The sequence below is a fragment of the Passer domesticus genome, chromosome 3, assembly GCF_036417665.1.
Source record: "Passer domesticus isolate bPasDom1 chromosome 3, bPasDom1.hap1, whole genome shotgun sequence".
In the NCBI taxonomy this organism is placed as follows: domain Eukaryota; kingdom Metazoa; phylum Chordata; class Aves; order Passeriformes; family Passeridae; genus Passer; species Passer domesticus.
This window is the reverse complement of record NC_087476.1, coordinates 94,213,073-94,231,019: the sequence shown is the minus strand read 5'-3', so window position 1 is coordinate 94,231,019 and position 17,947 is coordinate 94,213,073. Positions and strand designations below refer to the sequence as shown.

Below are 17,947 nucleotides of genomic sequence, written 5' to 3'. Positions count from 1 at the left end.
AGGGCTGCAGGGCAAAGATCTTGTGCTCCCTCCGTCCCGGGGCTCTCCTTGACCTGAGCTGCTTAGGGCGAGCTCTTACGATAGTCTTTCCGTAAGAAAAATCCGAGTTATTGTGAGGTGCAGTCCCCATGCATTTTTAACCATAGTGATTACTAAATTAATAGCAGGCCCTAAGACAGATGTCAAAACGTCTTGAAAATGTTTATCTGTGAATAATTGAGAAGGTGGTAAGACGCATTATCTGATTGTATAATGAAATATGTATGAGGAACAGCTGTTTGCAATAGTCACCTCCCGTTGTTTCATTAGCCTAGAGCCTCCTCTTTAAAGAAGCGCTTCCCCGAAGTTGGCCATTCAGAGTCCGCCGCTTCCACCGGCGCCGGCGGCCGAGCCGGAGCCACAGCGGGGAAAGGCTAACCCGGTGCTGTCCCTAGGCCGGTCCACGGGCTGTCCCCGCGGCATTTCTCACTGGTGGTCGCTTCTGGAGCGGGCGGGAAGAGGCGCGGATGGGGTCCGAAGATGTCTTGCCGGGCAATCTCAACCCGAAGAGGACGCCCTGAGAGGAAGGATCCTAGATGCTCATCTCGGAAGCGCAGCAAACAGCCATTTATTAAGATTTCATGCCGAGCAGCGACAGCCTCCTCGACTGCTTAGCGTTGACATAAACTTCCAGACGTCGAGCATATGCTGTTGCACAGCATTGTTTATGTGTGGTACCAGATGTTGCTTTGCATCCTATTGTCTGGAGACAATGTTTAGTTCAGGTTAAAATATCTTTACTTAAACTGCTCAGTTGGCCATTGTGTGAGCATTAGTGAAGTGTCATGGAGAGGTAATGGGAAGTCCGGGGAGGTTAGCTCTCCGAGCATGGCCAGAAGGTCCCTGGTTCATGGTGGGGTTACAGCCACCACTGTCATCTTTTGTTTTCCCTCCTCAGAGAACCCTTGTCCTTCCTCTAAAAGGATGTGCCCCGCTCTCATTCCCTTCGGAGTTTTCTCCACCGTTTCATGAAACGGCCCGATGTTTGTTTTTCTAGTTCCCCTAAATCGCCCGAAAGAGGAAAGGAAAGCACGCTCCTGCGTCACCGCCACCCCAGGCCGGACCGGTCCGGGCGGAGGGGGCGGCCCCACGCCCCCGCCCGGGGATGCTGGCGCCGGGGGGAAAGCGGTCCCGGGAGCAGAGTTCATGCTCGAGCCAAGTCGGCGGCTCCCTCCCCCCAAAACGCCAGGCCGAGCCTCCTTCCCTCCGTCCGTCCCTCCGTCCGTCCGTGGCCGGGGAGCGGCCGGGACAGCCCCTCCGGGGGGCAGCGGCTCTCCCGGAGCCTTTTCTTCCCTTTAACCCCGCACTCTGGGCCGGCCGCGGCAGCTGACCTGTGGCAAGACTTTTGCTCCGGGAGAGAGGGGGGAAAAAAGCTATAGACTTTAATCGGATTTCTCCCCAAACACTTCTGGTATGTTGTTGTTATGCATCTATATGGAGATCATTATTTATAAATGAGCGAGTACGATCGGTCGCAAAGACTTTAAGAGCCCGGATTTGTGTCATTAAGTTGAGGGCGGGGTGGTGTGACTTGGCGGGGTGGGGGGCGAGCGGGATGTCACCTGCCGCCCCGCTTTCCCTTCAGCCAGCCCGTCACCCCGGGCCAGCTCCCCGCTGGAGGCGGTGCGGGCCCGGGGCTGCGGCCGTGCCCCCGCCAGCTCCCTGCTCCCTGCCTGCATCCACACAATGCAGGCAGCTTTCCCCGTGTACCCCGTGCCCCGCCAAGAGTGGAGAAGAGGTGAGAACATTTCCAGCAGCAGCAGCAGCAGGTTTTGTTGGTCACTGTAGACCCTATCCCCTCTGCTCCCCGACATTTGTGAAGCCGCTTCAGGGCACAGTTAACATCTCTCTAAATGCTCGAATTAAACAAAAAGCCGCTTTGTGTGTTTCAGCATCGAAAGCGGAGGTTTGCAAAGTGATGCACTGTATAATGTAGATGTGTTTGTGAGATTTTCAGCGTTTTTGCCTGTGCATAATCCCTTATGCCTTTTATTATAGCCCTACACATTACAGTTCATCTGTAGATACTGCTTCAGAGGGACCTGTTGCACACAGTGGTGGTAATTAGTAACCTTGGTAACAGTTTTAAATAAAGGTTATAACAATGATGTCAACTGTTTTTATTCATCATACCGTAAATGGGGTCTCAATATTATTGTGCCTGTAGAGGACAGTGTTTAAGAAACAGTCATGAGGTTCCACTTTACTTATTATAATGTGAGTTATCACTTTTTACCTTGTCCTTAAGTAAACACGATCATGGTTCTAAATAGTATAAAGATTTTCAAACTGCTGAGGATTCTGTAAACTTTAATTTTCTGAATGAGGTAGATATTATTATGAATTAGACTTATCAGGCTCCAAGTACCCTTATGAAGAAGATTGCAGTCTTCCAGAGAAATACCTCAGAATTAGTACTGCTTAGAAACCGTAATGAGTAATGTTAGCAGTGGCTATACCATTAGCCTTCTGCACAGGCTATCTCCTCTATTAAAGCTTACAGAAAATGCTCACAAGCTGAAAGCTAAATTAAATATAATTGCTTTTATTTACCTATTGCTTTCATATAATTAAAATATTTTTAGTTACATTTATCAGACAGCATCCACTTCGAGTATTACCTGCCACATCTATTAATCCATTTTTCTGTATTAACTACACCACCATTAGCTATTGAAATATGTATATATACACATATGTATTACCTATATTGTCTTTGTCAAGATATGTTTTAGTTCTCATTAACAAAAAATATTCTTGTGGAAGAATCTCTGAAGCATGTTTTTCATGCACATTTATTAATAATCACAGTTGTCAAGAATTAGATATGCACAGATTGCAAACAGAAAGAAAATATTATATGCAAAATGAAATATAGAGTAGAATAGAGTGTAACTATTTTTTCTCCTTAAAATAAAAAATTTACAGACTGAAAATCTGAGCTATTAAGCTTACTTAAAAGATGGCTTTGTTGGTTTAATTATACTGTAGTTATTTTATAAATATGTTTCAAAGGAAGCTTGCCATATTGAATGTCAATGAAGCCTGTAAAGAAAAGACTTACAAAAGCTAATGCATACCAAATACCAAATTTTAGTCATTAGCATTCCTATTTATTACAAACTAGAGGAACCTATTAACAGACAAGAATTTGTGTTTAGCTAGCATTACAATGTTTAGCCATTAAAATAAAAAAGGGCAAAAACTTACAATCTTCTTCCCCTGCCCTTTAGAATTATATGTTCCTTTTACTCACACAAATGTATCAAAAAACCTGATAACAGAAACTGTGATTCTTCATTATTACCATCTGTACCAAAGCAAAGCCTATATTGTTTTATTAAGGCAAAATTTATACTTTGTCAAAGGACCAGGGCTGTCTGATCAATCAGTTCAAATATTTTGCACATACCTTAACATCTGCATTGGAAGGACTTCTGGCCATGGGGAAGCACAGGTTGGCTTCGGGCTGATTCAGGCCTACAGGGCCAAGCCTGGAGGCTGCCAGGCCTGATCCAGAATCAGTGGGCACTTCTCTATCACATTCAGTAGTTTAGGTCAGGTCTCGGGTGTGGATAGCAGCTTTCATGCTTAGGATGGAGGAAGGAAGGACTAAACCATTCAGGAGGTTAAGCAGGCTGCTAACCAGAAGTCTCTTTTCAGTGCTTGTCACAAAATCAGCATATTTATTCATGTGCTGCCTATTTGTTTAAGAATTTATTTAAAATCTCTAGGCCAAGCATTTCTACTTTTCAAATACCCTTTAGGAAATTGTATTTTTGTCTCTTTTAAAGACAAGTGTGTGGAAATATACTAGCCCTCAGAATTTCTGAAAAACAGTTAGGCATATTATTATGTAGCATATTAAATTTCAACCATAAATGATAAATAAGCTTACTCGTGCTTTTCACCAAACTGTACACTTTTGTGTAAAAAGAGAAGTTTTGGGGACACTGATATTCATGATGAGGCAACAAACTGACAGATCTTTTCCCTTTTGTTGCATCCCACACGGTCCTTGTCTTTTCAGCTTGTGAGCTAGCATCACTCCTAGAGACTCTGTTGCGTGTATTCAAATTGACAGAGAGATTCAAAACAAGACCAAAGAAGCAGCACAACATCTACAGAACTTCTGTATGACAGATGCTGTCAAATGCCCGTTTTGCCTCAAAGATTATTTCAGTTTTCAAAGAATCGGGGGGAGACGGGTGGAGAGCGGTTCAGGAAAGTTCAACCCATCTGTTTAATCTTTGTTTTCCAATTTTCATTGTTAATTTCTAAACCAGGCTTTACACTTAATTTAATAAAGTGTTTGGCTTGACTAATAAGGATCACTTTTGATTTTGATTTTGCAAGAATAGAGTGAAGACTAGTACAAAGAAAATTCATTGTATAAACATCCTGTCCAAGAAAAGAAGATTTGCCCATACTCCATCTACAGGATTTGTGAGTACAAGAAATTTGTTCTCTTCAAAGATTTAAACTCCTTGGCTTTAGGATGCCATTGTAGGGCTGGTTGTTTATAGCTTTTACATGAACATATGGTGAGAAGTTTGACTGAAATAGTTCTACAAACAGCATATCTTAGCATGTATGAAATATTTTGAATAAAAGAGTTCCTGTGTGACCCCATTTATGTGATCCACATTGCTGCTTTTCACTAATGAAAACAAAACTGATCTGAAATTTGCATGAGTGTGATGTCTGGGGATAACAGTCTCATGAAATCAAAATGATGCAGGCTGTCTCTGATTTTGCTAAGATAAATTAGAATCTGCAAGGAAGAATCTCATGGAAAATTAAGTATAAAAGCATACAGGGTTTCTGAAGTTTTAAGAATCCCTATTTTTTCCTGGGAGTTTTTTTTTTGAGTCAAAGATCTTCAGTTTATTATCAAGGAAGAGCAGTGGTTTAAGAGACTGCAGACAGCACAGATCCAAATAACTCTGAAGGAATCTTTATATTGTCTCTCAAGTGCTGTAACTTTCACAAGGAGGGCTTTTCTAGCACGTCTATAACCCAAAATAGAACTGATCCATAGATCTACAACTCAAATGCTGCTGCAAAGATAGATGTCTTACAGGTCTTTCACTTACACTTAGATGGCACGCTAGATAGCTACTGCTAGAAGTTTTTTGGCAGAAAAGCTTTAATTTGCAATGTTGCTGCTGACCAAACCCAAACTGATTTAACTCTAAGTCCTGTTGCTAGAGTGGCAAATGTATTTAAAGGAGAAATGGTAGTAATGCAACAGTTCTGACAGTGAAGTTCGGACAAAAAAAAAAAAAAAAAAGAGCAGCCCTATGGAAGAAAAAGTGGTCTGATGAATCACTTCTTTGTTCATACTGTCCCTTAAATACAAAGCAGAATACAAATGTTTGAAGGAAAATGCTTCAGTTGTTGCATTCTCAGCAATGCTTTCTCTTTCTCACTTTAAACCATCCAGAGTCCTTTGTAGCCACATACAGCATGCGACAGAACAATTTGGAAAAGATTCATCTATCAAGTTTAACAACTTTCTGGTGTAACTTCAGAGAGGTTTATTGCTTATTCATGTGGAAGTGAGTACACCCAACTTGTTTTGCCTGGTTTTGCTACTTTTGCTGGTTTGCAGGGCTGTTCTGGTAGCTGCAAATGGCTTCTCAAGTGACATTTGCTGACATTCAGTAGTGTATATTTATCAGTATTCTTCACCTCACTTCTATACGTGTAATCTATTTTATTTTGTTCCTCATAGCAACCTCCTTTCCACTGTCCATGGCCTGAAAATGATAAATGGCACAGTGGCATATTTCCCTAGCTGTGCTAAAATGTCACTGTGAAAAATCTTTAATGGACTAAGTGTAGCTTTTCAGGTTATAACTTGTCAAGTTATGGAGAAATTCTAGAGTTTCTCCCTAATCCACCATTCTTTGGTACCACAGCACTGCTGGCAGAGACTAATTACAAGTTACACCAGTCAGAGCAGGGCAAAAATAAATGAAGTAGAAACTGTTTGATCAAGGCTCGTTTTATACCTGCTTTCTGCACTTGTGCTGTGTTACCTGATGTGCTCTGTGCAGGTTGGTGCTGGATGTGCCTTACTGCTTATGCATGAATATGCACACATGCTGAGATCTAGGTTATTTCAAAGAATTTGCTTATCACTGTAGCACTGGATATGCTTATACTGCTCCTGCATCTGGGGGTGCCAAGGAAAACCCTCCAGGCTGGCCAAAGTAATGAAATGCTCTAAGAAAGAGTCTCTTGTGGCACCTCTGATTAAAACGAACACTAACTGGAAATAAACAGATTTTTTTTACAAAAAATATTGTAAAGATTGTAAAAAAATTGTAAAAAAGAAACAGTGTCTTTAGAACTTTAGAATGCTTTCTTTCCTGAAGTGTGCACTGCTGACCATTATCACAGACAGCAACTGGCCTAATTGAGTAAGGTAAATCATCTGAAACTACACATACTCATAACCCATTAATTCCTCTTGTGCTACGGATTTCACTGTTTTTTAATTCACCACTTCCTAACCTGACCTCTGTGGACTACAGATCAGATGGATGTCTATAAGGCCGTGATAAATATTGAAATGAGTATGTTTATCAGATAAGATTTTGATTATGATGAACACAATCAGCAGAGATTCTGACACTTGTCATACTGTTGTCCTGAAAATTTTATAAATTATTTTTTAAATTAACAGCCTCTCCACAGGTGAGAGGACCTAGTGTTACTATCCTCTTTTAGTTTAGGTACCAAAATAGGTCAAGGGAGGCTGACTTAGATTTTAAAGCAGCCTCAGAACTACAATGTACCTGCCCTGACTCAGGGATCTGGAAGACTATCCTGCTTTAGGTTTCTATTCATTTTTCAGCAGTACTTGATCAACTTTTTGGACAAAACGCTCAAGTCCAGAATGTGTTAGTGTGAGACAGAACAGTTTTTGAGAACATTCACTCTAAATCTGACTGCAGGTGGTACTTGGGTGTCACTTTTCCTTAGTTTTCCCTGCCTTTGCAATGAACGCTTAAAAGAAACATCTTAGTTCTTTTCTTTAAAAAGAAACATACTTCCCTGTTCTGTGATCATAAAACATTGTGCCCAGATTTCCTCTCATGGAAGAGCTAGAAAGCACAAAAGGAACTAAATGCTGGAACCAACAAGAACGTTTGTTTTGCAGCAAATGGTGAATGGTGTAATTTATCTGACAAAGAGGGCATATTTGGCATTGAGGAACAACTGCACCTCTTTAGATCATGCCATGAAGTAGGAAGTAGCTGAAATTATTTTTATGTGATTTTTCTATTACTTGCATTTAACTGGTATTTTTTTACCAGTGAGGACAAGATGTTGTAAATCTTGAAGTGACAAGCAGCATAAAACACTTGGCTTTTGAAAAGAAGCCAGGGTGGAAGTGTTTTAGAGTAAAATCTACCTTCCTCTTCTCCCATTCCCTACACCAACTTCCACCTTATTACAAACATGCGATCACAAGGCCTGTGCACTCTTATGCCAGTTCCAGAGGGTCCATATTTCACTCTTAGGACTTAAGTGTTCACATAATCCATGATGACTTCCTGCAAGGATGTGTCTCTAAATCCCTATGCCTACAAAATATGCTCAGTGGGGAAAAATATCTTTTCTGACTAACTTTAAAATCATGTCAGTCTTAGGAAGTGTTATGAGTCCATCAGCTTTCCCAATTAACACTTTCAGTGTTTATTTACTGTGTAGAAATAGATCACCCAGTATTTTCCTCTAAAACAGGGTTTAGACCTCACTTTGCTTTCAAGGAAAAGTTTAAGGGAAAGAAACATCTTCTAGTAGAATAGCTGAAAGCAACATCTAAGTAAGTTTTTCGTATACAAAGGAGGATATTTGTCTGAAAGTTTCCCCCCCCAGTTAAAACAATTGGTCTAAGAGAAAATACTGCCTTTTCCAGCATTTTTATTATATTCTTAGACCATACTACTAAAACAGCTAACAGTATTACCATGCTTTGCTTGTCCTGAAGGGATGAAAAAGAAACTTAAAATGCTTTTGAAATGAAGCCCTATTATGCTTTTAAGCCCTTGGCTAATTATCTGCAGTTGACACTCTCCTGGAAGCCAGTAGAAGCTCTGTGCTTGGATCTAGAAATTCTAAACTTTATAGGCCTTCCCCTTACACTGCTCCTAGAGGACAAAAAAAGACTTTTCTCCAGTTCACTCTGCAGCCCTCAGATCACCCTGAGTTCAGTTTACTGCATTTACTACTGTCCTTGTGAAAGCCAGATGAGTTATGTTCTGCCACCACTGTGGTCAAGCATCCCAGGAGCTCTAGAGAGCCTTGGGGTTTTCTACTGCTTCAAAGGCACTTTCTCCCCATTCAGAGGAGTGTAAATTCTGCCACTGACTGGGGTCTGAACGTGGCTCTGAGAGTTTTGCTTGCAGTGTTCTGGGGCTGCACCATCCTTTAGGAACACCTCTGCCTGCCCCACAGGCATGAGGCCACATCAACTTGCTCTTTGCACTTCTTCAGAGACATTCACCAAAAACTCTCTGGGCCTGAGGAAGCAGACCAGCATTGAGCCTTCATGCATAACTTGCCAGTTATTCTTTTTCAGCATGGCATTGTAAGGGATTCAGCTTTTCACATCTATTTATTTAGTTTGACTGCTTATGGTCTTTCAAATGCAACTGTCTTCTGTGTGTCCAAATGCCACGGGGGATGGTTTGGCTTTGTGAAAAGATGGTGGAAAAAAAGAAACAAAGCAGCTTCCCTAAGGGCTTATTCATAAGACACACTGCTGCTTGTGGCTTGTTTCCCATGGAGGACAAAATTTCTGCTAGTGTTTGACATATATGAAGATGCTACCCCTGCTCTTTGCCAGCATCAGAAGGGAGGATGTACTCAAAGATCTCAAGTTGCATGCAGAGACTATCAACAGCTTCAGATTAAGCACAGACAACATCACTGGGACCAAACTGGATATTGTATTATTGTCCTTTTTATCATCTTTTTTATTCTTGTGTGTTTGTGTGTGTTCAATAGTTCACTTGAAAAACAAAACACTGAAATAAAAACCACACACATTGTTCCTACTGAAGTGGTCTACCTGACAATAAAATTCAAGTACTTCTTTCTAAAAGGTGTTTCAGAAAGCACTGAAGTTACAGTGAGGAAAAGAAATTATTCATACTGGCTTTTTCAAAAGCACTTGCCTGATGCCCAGTTTTACTCAATTTTAGTAGGAGCAGAGCTAAGGCATGACCACTGTCCAGAGCAATTTCACACCTATAAGCATGGGTAGATTTCCTGGTGAACATTTGGGGTGTTGCAGACCCTCTCCTGTATCCTTGCTAGATTACAGGCTAAATTGAGGCCAAGTTTCTGCTCTGCTCCCTAATACATATTATGGGTGCAATCATCTCTGTGTAAATCCCTTTGTAGATTTGGGCCTGAGTGTTTTTGAAAATCCCACCCACATGGGACACCCGTAGGTCAAATGAAAAATTGCATAAGCTATTAACTAAAGCTATAGCTTATAAAAAGTTACCCACAAGAAAGGTACACAGGTTAGTGCTGCTCCAGGGCATCCTTAAGTCACACTTCAGCAAGTTATAAAGTTATCTTTGGAGAGCAATCAGACCAAGTTGTCAGTCCTGTAAGGATAGATTTATGTGTCTCTGACATGTCAGTTGTCATCTTTGCCACTTCATTGCGGCTATGATATTTCAGCAGGAGGTAACCACTGCTATTCCCCTGCCTGAAAATCCACAGAACTTTCTTCTGCAAACATTTATTACCCTGGATATTTTCCCATCACAGGACTGCATCTCTGAATTCATCTGTATGTTTTTTTAACTCTAACTCACAGGTTAGTTCTTGTTTTTCTCAAATTTTTCTCATTTTAATTTGCATTTTTGTAGCAGAAGGTTCACAGCCAAACATTTTTTCCCCCAAAAAAACCTCCATACTCTGTTGGCAGTTTTAGCAATATCATTTAAAAGAATACAGGTTTTTTTGTTTGTTGCTGAGGAAGTAACCTAGGTCATCACCCTGCACTGGAACAGTTACTGCCTTCATCGTGAAGGGGTCTAATCAAGAAGTTTGTTAGCAATCTGTACTATCAATGCAATATTGTCATTGAGCTTGCCTCCAGGGTTGGGCTTGTTTCTCCCTATATTCTCCAGAAATATCATTCTGCAAGTTGGAAAAATTATTTGTTCTGGATGAGTCTAAATTGAACAATTAGAGAATGGAAACTCTCAAAGTGAGTTTATATTTAAGGCCTTAAGTTTCCTGGAAGGTGAGCACAGTGGCAATGCCAACACCATGCAGCAGACTGTGTCCTGACTGCAGCTACCCTGGAGCCTGAATCCCCATCCCAGCTCCACAGCCATGCACCCTGGATTGGTGTTTGGTAGACAGAAGCTGGAGACACAACAGTGCGTGGCCCAGTACAAATCTGTAGCTTAAGAGATATGGTCCTCCCAATATTCTTAACTTTTGTACAAAATGCCCCCTGGAGACAAGTTTACAGAGTTGCCATCTCAGCAAATGACATTTTGCATATTCTTTGGAGATGCCACACGGGTAATGCAGTCATACTCAGCTCCAAGTGACCATGTGAATTGAACATGACTCAGCTGCTCTTTGGATTACACACACAGGGTATTTTATGTCAGCAGACAGTAAGAGGAGCTGAAGTGGGGCTAGAAAAAAGAGAAAATTCCCTGGGAATGGCAGTTCCCTTCAGCACTGCCATTTTGGTAATGCTGCAATGTTCTATGCAGGTAGGAACTTGTACTGGTGCATAGTGGAGATCAGATTTGTAACAACAGAATGTTTTTTGCAAGAACCAATATTTCTCAAGTATTTTTCCCTTTCGTGTGTTTCATCAGAATTAATACTCAGAAGCTACTAAGGAAATGTTCTAAAAATGGTAGTGATGTAGTGATATTACTTCTGCAAGTTCCTGGTTATTTTACTTCTCTCGTTAGATCATATCAAAACTTACTAGAGTCCCATATCACTTTCCTTCTAATTCTGTGCTTGAATGTCCTGTTTTCTTTACTGATTTTTTTTTTACTTATTATTCCTTTTGGATTACTGATCTGATTATTCCCTTTGACCACACCTACCTGCTGTAGTCTCCTTCCTCATTCTGGAGACAACTTGTTTCTTTTTCTCTAGTTACCAGAAGGTCTTCCTGCTTCTCGTTGGAATTATTTTAAAAATAAGTTCTCTTTCTCTTTGTTGTTAAGGGTCCTCAGATATTTGATCATGATTTATTCTGAAGTTGTTTGTCTCCTTTAGACTGTGGATATTTTAAAACTCAAAATACATCTGATTTCACTGTTAACAGCAGGCAGGGTTCAGAGCAGAACCAAATTAGGCCAAGTAAATCTACCCATGAAACTTCCCAGTCTTCCAGTGATGCTCCAGTGCCTTCTTGCAGCAAACATAAGGTTTGCTTTTAGAAGGTTTGTTTTTAATACAAACAAAGAAGCACAGATCCCACCAACAGAACATGTGATCTCCTCATGCACACTCAGGTTCAAATTCCTGACCTGCTGTCTCTCTAACTGCAGAGGACTGTGTCAATTCACCCACAGCCTGATAGTTATCCTTGGGCTAGGCACATGCCACAGTTTCTCCTGGAGGTGATCTACTTCCTATAACAAAGCATTCTTCAGAGTCATTATCTGAATTTTTGCTCCCTCGTATACTGGGTGAGCATCCCCACAACTGCACTGCAGAACTGCGCTGAAACTGAGCTGCACTTTCTAATGAAAATTCATTTCATTGCAAAATTCCCAATCAGCTCTAATTTGGAAGCCCCAGCTGAGCTCCTGCTGTGAGATATATCATAAGAGACAGATCTTGCTGTGAAGGGCTGGCAGGTTGGAGAGATGAAGGCTGAGAAGAAAAGCACAACAGAAAGGTGAAATGGCTTCCTCAGAATCACGCAATGGGTCAGTGGCGGTTTTGGGTCTTCTTAGTGCCAGCCACAACCTCTCACATCCTGAGCTTACAGACAGACTTAGCTTTCCCTGGTCATCTTTTCATTAACTAGATTATTCTTGCACGTAGGTTAACGCTTGGATTCACAAGCTCAGCAGTTTTGAACCTTGCTGTTTACAAAGCATCATGTACATATATATGGCAGCATCAAAAACTTCGAGGTAACAGATAACAAAGATGTATAACAGCATAATGCTTAAAAGCCAGACCTTATTGCACCAGAATAGGCAAGAGGACAAAGAAAATCAAGTATTGTTCTAACTAAAGTCTGCCAGCTGCTCTGAACAAGGTAAGAAATATTAGAATTTTGCAGTTTGGAAAATCTAGCATAAGATGGTGCACCTGAGCCTGTATAGGTGGTTAAGCCAATGTCATGGCTAGAATGTGATGCCTTACTTAAAATTAAACTTTTTCATATGCTTCCCTAAACTCTAAGACTATAAGAATTTTAAATTTTAAATCAATTTCATTTTTGTTCTGGCCTTACACTGATTAGGAACAGAATTAGAGATTACTTGCTGTATATTATAAATAGTATACCATTGTATTTTATTTATTTTTCCTAGGAGCTTTCTGAAACTAAAATTTCTCTTTGAGGACAGCTGGTCCATGCCCCTGAGGAAAAAGATGCTTATGTCAAGGCTTAGGTTAATGATTTTAATTTACAGTTTTTGTGGAAATATTGTTTTGATTCTGCAGATATCACTGTCTCTCCATTGTTTTAAAAAAGCAGCAATACTTAAATAAGGCTTTACATCTTATTACCCCAAAACACATTTAATTTTGTTTGACTAGATCATGTCAGTATGTTAATAGAATAATTGTTATTCCAAACATGCTTGGTGAACTTGAATACCAAAGTGAAGTTTATATGTTTAATCAAATATATTCAGTAATTCCAGCGGAAAATGCAGAAGTGTTTTCTGTCAATATTTTCTTGACTTTTGAAATGAGTATACATTGCCCAAATTGTCATTCTTGTGGATCTATTTTTTATCCATATCCAAGCAATTGAATTTATTTGTGTGACTGTTTACAATGGCTGAAAAGGGAAAAAAACCCCACAAGGTCACACTGGCAATACTTCTTGCTGGAAGTGCTTTTACAGGTATGTGATCAAGGGAAGGAAACATCCTGCAGATTTTCAAGCCATGAGTTGTCAGATGGGTCATAAAACCAGCTGCAATTCCCAAAACCGTACTGTATTTTTGGATGCATTACAAAAAGGCTGCCATTTCTCTTTTTTGTCTCTCATGCAACATTTCATCTTTCCTTCTGCATGAGATGATGACTTAAATCTTGTCTAGTTCCTTCAGAGAGCTTCAAAAGAGAAAAATGGCTTTAAAATATTACTTGATAAAAAGCCTATCCATAGTGCTGTCTGGTTTAGAAATCAAGCAGGGAACCTTGGGGTGAGAGCTGCCCATGGAATGGTATTGTGCAGGCATGGGCAGGTGGCAGGACAGCGTGGTATGAACGGGAACAGGAGCTTTGGGAGCAGTGGAGATTCTGAGAGGACACTTGCAGAGACATCACAGAAGTGGGATATAAAATGGAAGAATGACCTTGAGGGCACAGGAGCAGAACAGGGAAACACAAAGAGCCTGCAGGACCAAGAGGGAGTTAAGGGATCCTGTGAGGCTCCTTGCTGCTGTTGACCCAGCTACTCTCTGGATAACATTGTGGGAAGATGCCCAAAGGGAATTTGTAGAATGTGGTTTGTAAACTTTCTATATATTGATCACCAAACTCTCCACATTTTCTTGAAGCAACTTTCTCCAGTATGACTGCTTACAGACCTAGCCAGGAGAGAATATTTGTGGATGGACTTTTGGTGGGTGGCGTGGCTGGCAGAGAGCAGGTGAAGGCAGTGCCGCTGAGCTCAAGTGTATCATGTCTGCAATTTGTTTCAGGACTGACCCTGAACCTTCCAGGCCCTGGAAGATTTTCTGTCCTCAGGGAATGTGAGGAAGTGTGGAAACAAAGGGAGAGGCTGGAAGTATTTCTCCAGGAAGAAAAGATGTAAATATTCTTGTATATTGGCTGACATTTTTTAAAGATTTTGTTAAGTAGTACGGTTTTATTACTTCTACTTAGTAGAAAAACAAGTCTTCCTAGGATCACAGTTGTTATACATTTCCTCAGATTATCTTAGTTGGAAACCTCATTTGAGATAAGACATTCTTCTTTTCAGCAGTATAGCTCCTGTTAAGTTATTATAGAATTAAGGATATGATGATTTCATTGCTAACAAACAGTAAAATATAATCCAATGTTTTCACCACATTCAAAATGCCATAGAACTGCTGATGGAAGCGTGTTATTCTTGCTTCTAGATAAAGAACGTCAGAAAAGGTTGTTTAACATGAAAATTCACCTTTCCCAATTATATGTATTTTCAACATCTACAGTGTATTCAGAGTATTTTGTGTAGCTTCTCTGCTCTGAAAAATCCATGGACAAATTTTCACAGAGATAGTTAGATGACATAGATACAGCTATATCTGTTTTTCTTTGGGTGAAAGTGGCAGCTGAACAAAGCCTGTTCTTTCAACAAAGCAGCAAAGCAGCAGTATAGGGCCAGAGATGGAAGTCCTTCTGCTGTAAATCCACACCAATCCAACTAAGACCAAGCACTTGTGAATATTAAATTCACACTAGTGTAGCTGAGAGTAGAAATGGCCTTTGTTTTTGAAACCCTTGGAGTCCAAAGTGAAAAAAAAAGGAGCAGGGTTTAACCTTTAAACCTTTCACTGACCTTTAAGCAGTACTTTGGATTATATCTGCCCTTGTTAATCTGAAGCCACTTGCAAACATAACTGGCATTCCTGTTTTTTAAGTATACTTTATGTACATTATAGAATGGGTTAGCAATTGAAAAGTTTGGCTTCTGCTCATTGTGTCTTTATCACCTTTTAAAGTGATGCTTATCTTTGTAAACAAAATTTCATAGTAAGCGGCAACACAAGAAATGCTTTCTGTTGAAGTGTGCCATGTAAGTGATGGCCAGGCATAGATCCGTACTCTTGGAGGTGCAAACCTATATGTTGTTCAAGAGATGAAATGTTGTAGAATTCCTGTATTAATGTAGAATTCAACAAAGACCAGCTTTGCTAGCACCTCTTTCTATCACAGGTGAGTAGAAACTTCTGCAACATCTGACCAGACCATTATTTTTCCTTCTTTGGCTTTTCTTCTTTCTTTCACACTATTCACATCACTGGTTTGCATGCACTTTTTTATCATATACCTTTTTCCATACATATCTTCATTTTGGTCTATTAAATCCAAACTACAGGTACAAATGACATAAAATGAATTTATCTTGGGCAAGATCTCACTGTTCTCATAATCTAAACAGAGTTTAATTAACACTAGAAACATCTAATTCTTGTTATAAATAAAATAGTCTAAAACTGGTGATTGTAATTTCCCCTTTTCATTCACACAATGATTGCAAAATGTCTTGCCATTCACATGGAAATTTTTCTTCTAAGTACATCTGTCTTTAGTGGAAAAATGTCATGGGCAGAGCACAAATTTATAGAGGATATATATGTTTGAGAAATAGCAGCTATTTCATATTCTGTGTCCATCATTTGAATCAAGAATTTTCCTGCTGGATTGTTACAATAACAGAGAGGAAGTGATGCACTGCCCCTTAAATTCAAGCTACTCTTCAAGTGCAGAAATACTGGCCTTAGAAATTGACAAAATTACAAACAAGTTTGCCTTGAAGTATGAAATGCTGGAAATTGCTGAGACCACCTAGCATAACAGAGATATTCAGGCTGAATCAGTGTGAGAAACACCATTGTAGGTGTAGAAAGATAAATGTATGGGATTTGTTTCCCTGTAAAGTTTACCAGGACTTGACATTGTAAAGACATTGAGTGTCATAGGCTTTTAAAGAAAGAAAGAGTTGATAAGCAGAGAGCAAATACTGAAAGGTCTTGTGATGTAGCTGGTGAAAAGCACCTGTTTTCTATTGTGGATATTTATTTGAATATGAAAAGTACTATATATTTTTTTATCATCTCCACATCTCTTGCTATTGCATGTTGGAGAATGACTAAATCTCTGGAGAGGGATCAGATCTGTAAAAGTTGTCAGTTGTTAAGACAAGGTATTCAGTGAATAAATGAATTATTGTACTGAAGTCCTTTATTGAATATTCTTGTGTCACTGCTTTAGTTAAGTATCAAGAACACAGGCATTTAACAATATTACTTTAAATTCAAAATGCCTTGAAAGTACCGAGATTCAATTTGCAAATGTAACCAAGAATAAAACATGTGCCTTGGATTACATGTCACTTCTTGGGATGTTTTGACATAACACATTTAGAAATTCTTTCCTGTGACAGAAATGATTAAAATAAATTCCAGTTATCTATGACTTGTAATAGTCCAGTTCTTGGTTAGTTTGTTCTCTGCATCACAGCAAGCTCCAGCTGACATGCTCACTTGTGTACCAGTGTGGAGGCCAACTGCTTAAGGCTAAAGTGCTATTGTGTTCCTTGTGTGAATAATCCTGTTAGCAGCAAGGGAACACAGGCATGGAAAAAGCAGAAAATGGTCAGCAGTGAGAAAATAACCTGACTTCCTTCTCTTTTCTAGAGATGATCTGTACAGTATTTTTAGACAGATCTCTTGTGTGATGGTACCAACGTCTTCAAAGACTGCATCTTTTTATCTCCTCTCAGGGGTACCAAAATCACACCAGCTCTTCTATATGTGTTCACATGGGCACACTTAGAAAAGTAGATAAGCAAATCCATTCAATAACCTGTACTCTTCATCTTCAAAATACTGGTACCGATATAGAAAATATAAGGATACACAGGGAGCTACTTTTCTCTATGTCTTTCATGAAAACACACTTACTCTAGAAATTCAGTATATAAGGACCACAGACCATTGTTCCCAAAGAGCAAGCATGTCATAATGGAAAATATACACCAGAAATTTAGTATTAAATCTACTTTATTGAATATAATTAAATTAATTGCAGTTTCTCAATATCAAATTTTAGTATTACATGTAGTATAACATTGAAAAAAAGTAATTCAAGTAGACAATTCCTACTACAGAATTATGCTCAAATTTGCCACTCATATGTGTGGAACTTGCAGAAATCTGAGAAAGACAGCTTTGGGTTTACTAACAAAATGTCAGAATTAAACTTATCCAGGAGGGCAGGTAAGACTGCCTGTAACATTATAGTGTGTTATGTTAATAGTGACATTCTCAGAACAGCATGATTAGTTCACTGATCATATCACCTGCCCATCCATCTAGGCCAGGCAAACACTAAAACCAAAAAAAGATTGTTGCTTTTTGCCGTGCACCTGTTCTTAGCACATGATGAGAGGATTGTGAAGACAGTGATGGAACATACATCAAAAACTTGTTGCTTCATGCTCTGTGACACATTTGCTGTACAGGAATGAAACAGAGCAAAGGAATTTGGTTGTTGGGATTACAAAATCCAGAGCCTGGTTCTATAACCTGCTGATGATATGGACTTCTGTTGCACTTGGATGTGATTATATATTCACTGTCTTAATTAATAGTTATGGATGTTGCATGACATGGTGTTAACACCCTATCTGATAATAAAATGAGTACTGACATGTCAAGGACTTGGCTAAAAGGTGTTTTGATTTCTCTCTGATTGGTGCTGGATCTCACTGTTGATCTGTCAACTATTTTAGCTTCATCAGATGAAAGAGAAAGACGGGCAAAGGCAGGTTCTGTTTCCCACAGCATCCTGGAGCTGGTACCAGCTGCACAAGAGGTAAGGCAAGGTTAGAAATGCACTAAGGCAGCCCAGGTACCAGCTAACCAGTTGCTACCCCTCCTGCTCAAACCCTCCTGCTTTCCCACATTCAGTGGGTGGCAGAAAA

General features: G+C 39.8%; 1 long non-coding RNA gene across 1 annotated transcript; it reads left to right on the top strand.

Moving 5' to 3' along the window:
- The first annotated feature begins 3,967 nt into the window (after positions 1-3,967).
- LOC135297175 (uncharacterized) lies at positions 3,968-17,429 on the top strand. The gene is made up of 3 exons (XR_010359225.1): positions 3,968-4,485; positions 5,486-5,600; positions 13,953-17,429. It is a non-coding gene; the product is annotated as an uncharacterized LOC135297175 (long non-coding RNA).
- Positions 17,430-17,947: the final 518 nt, after the last annotated feature.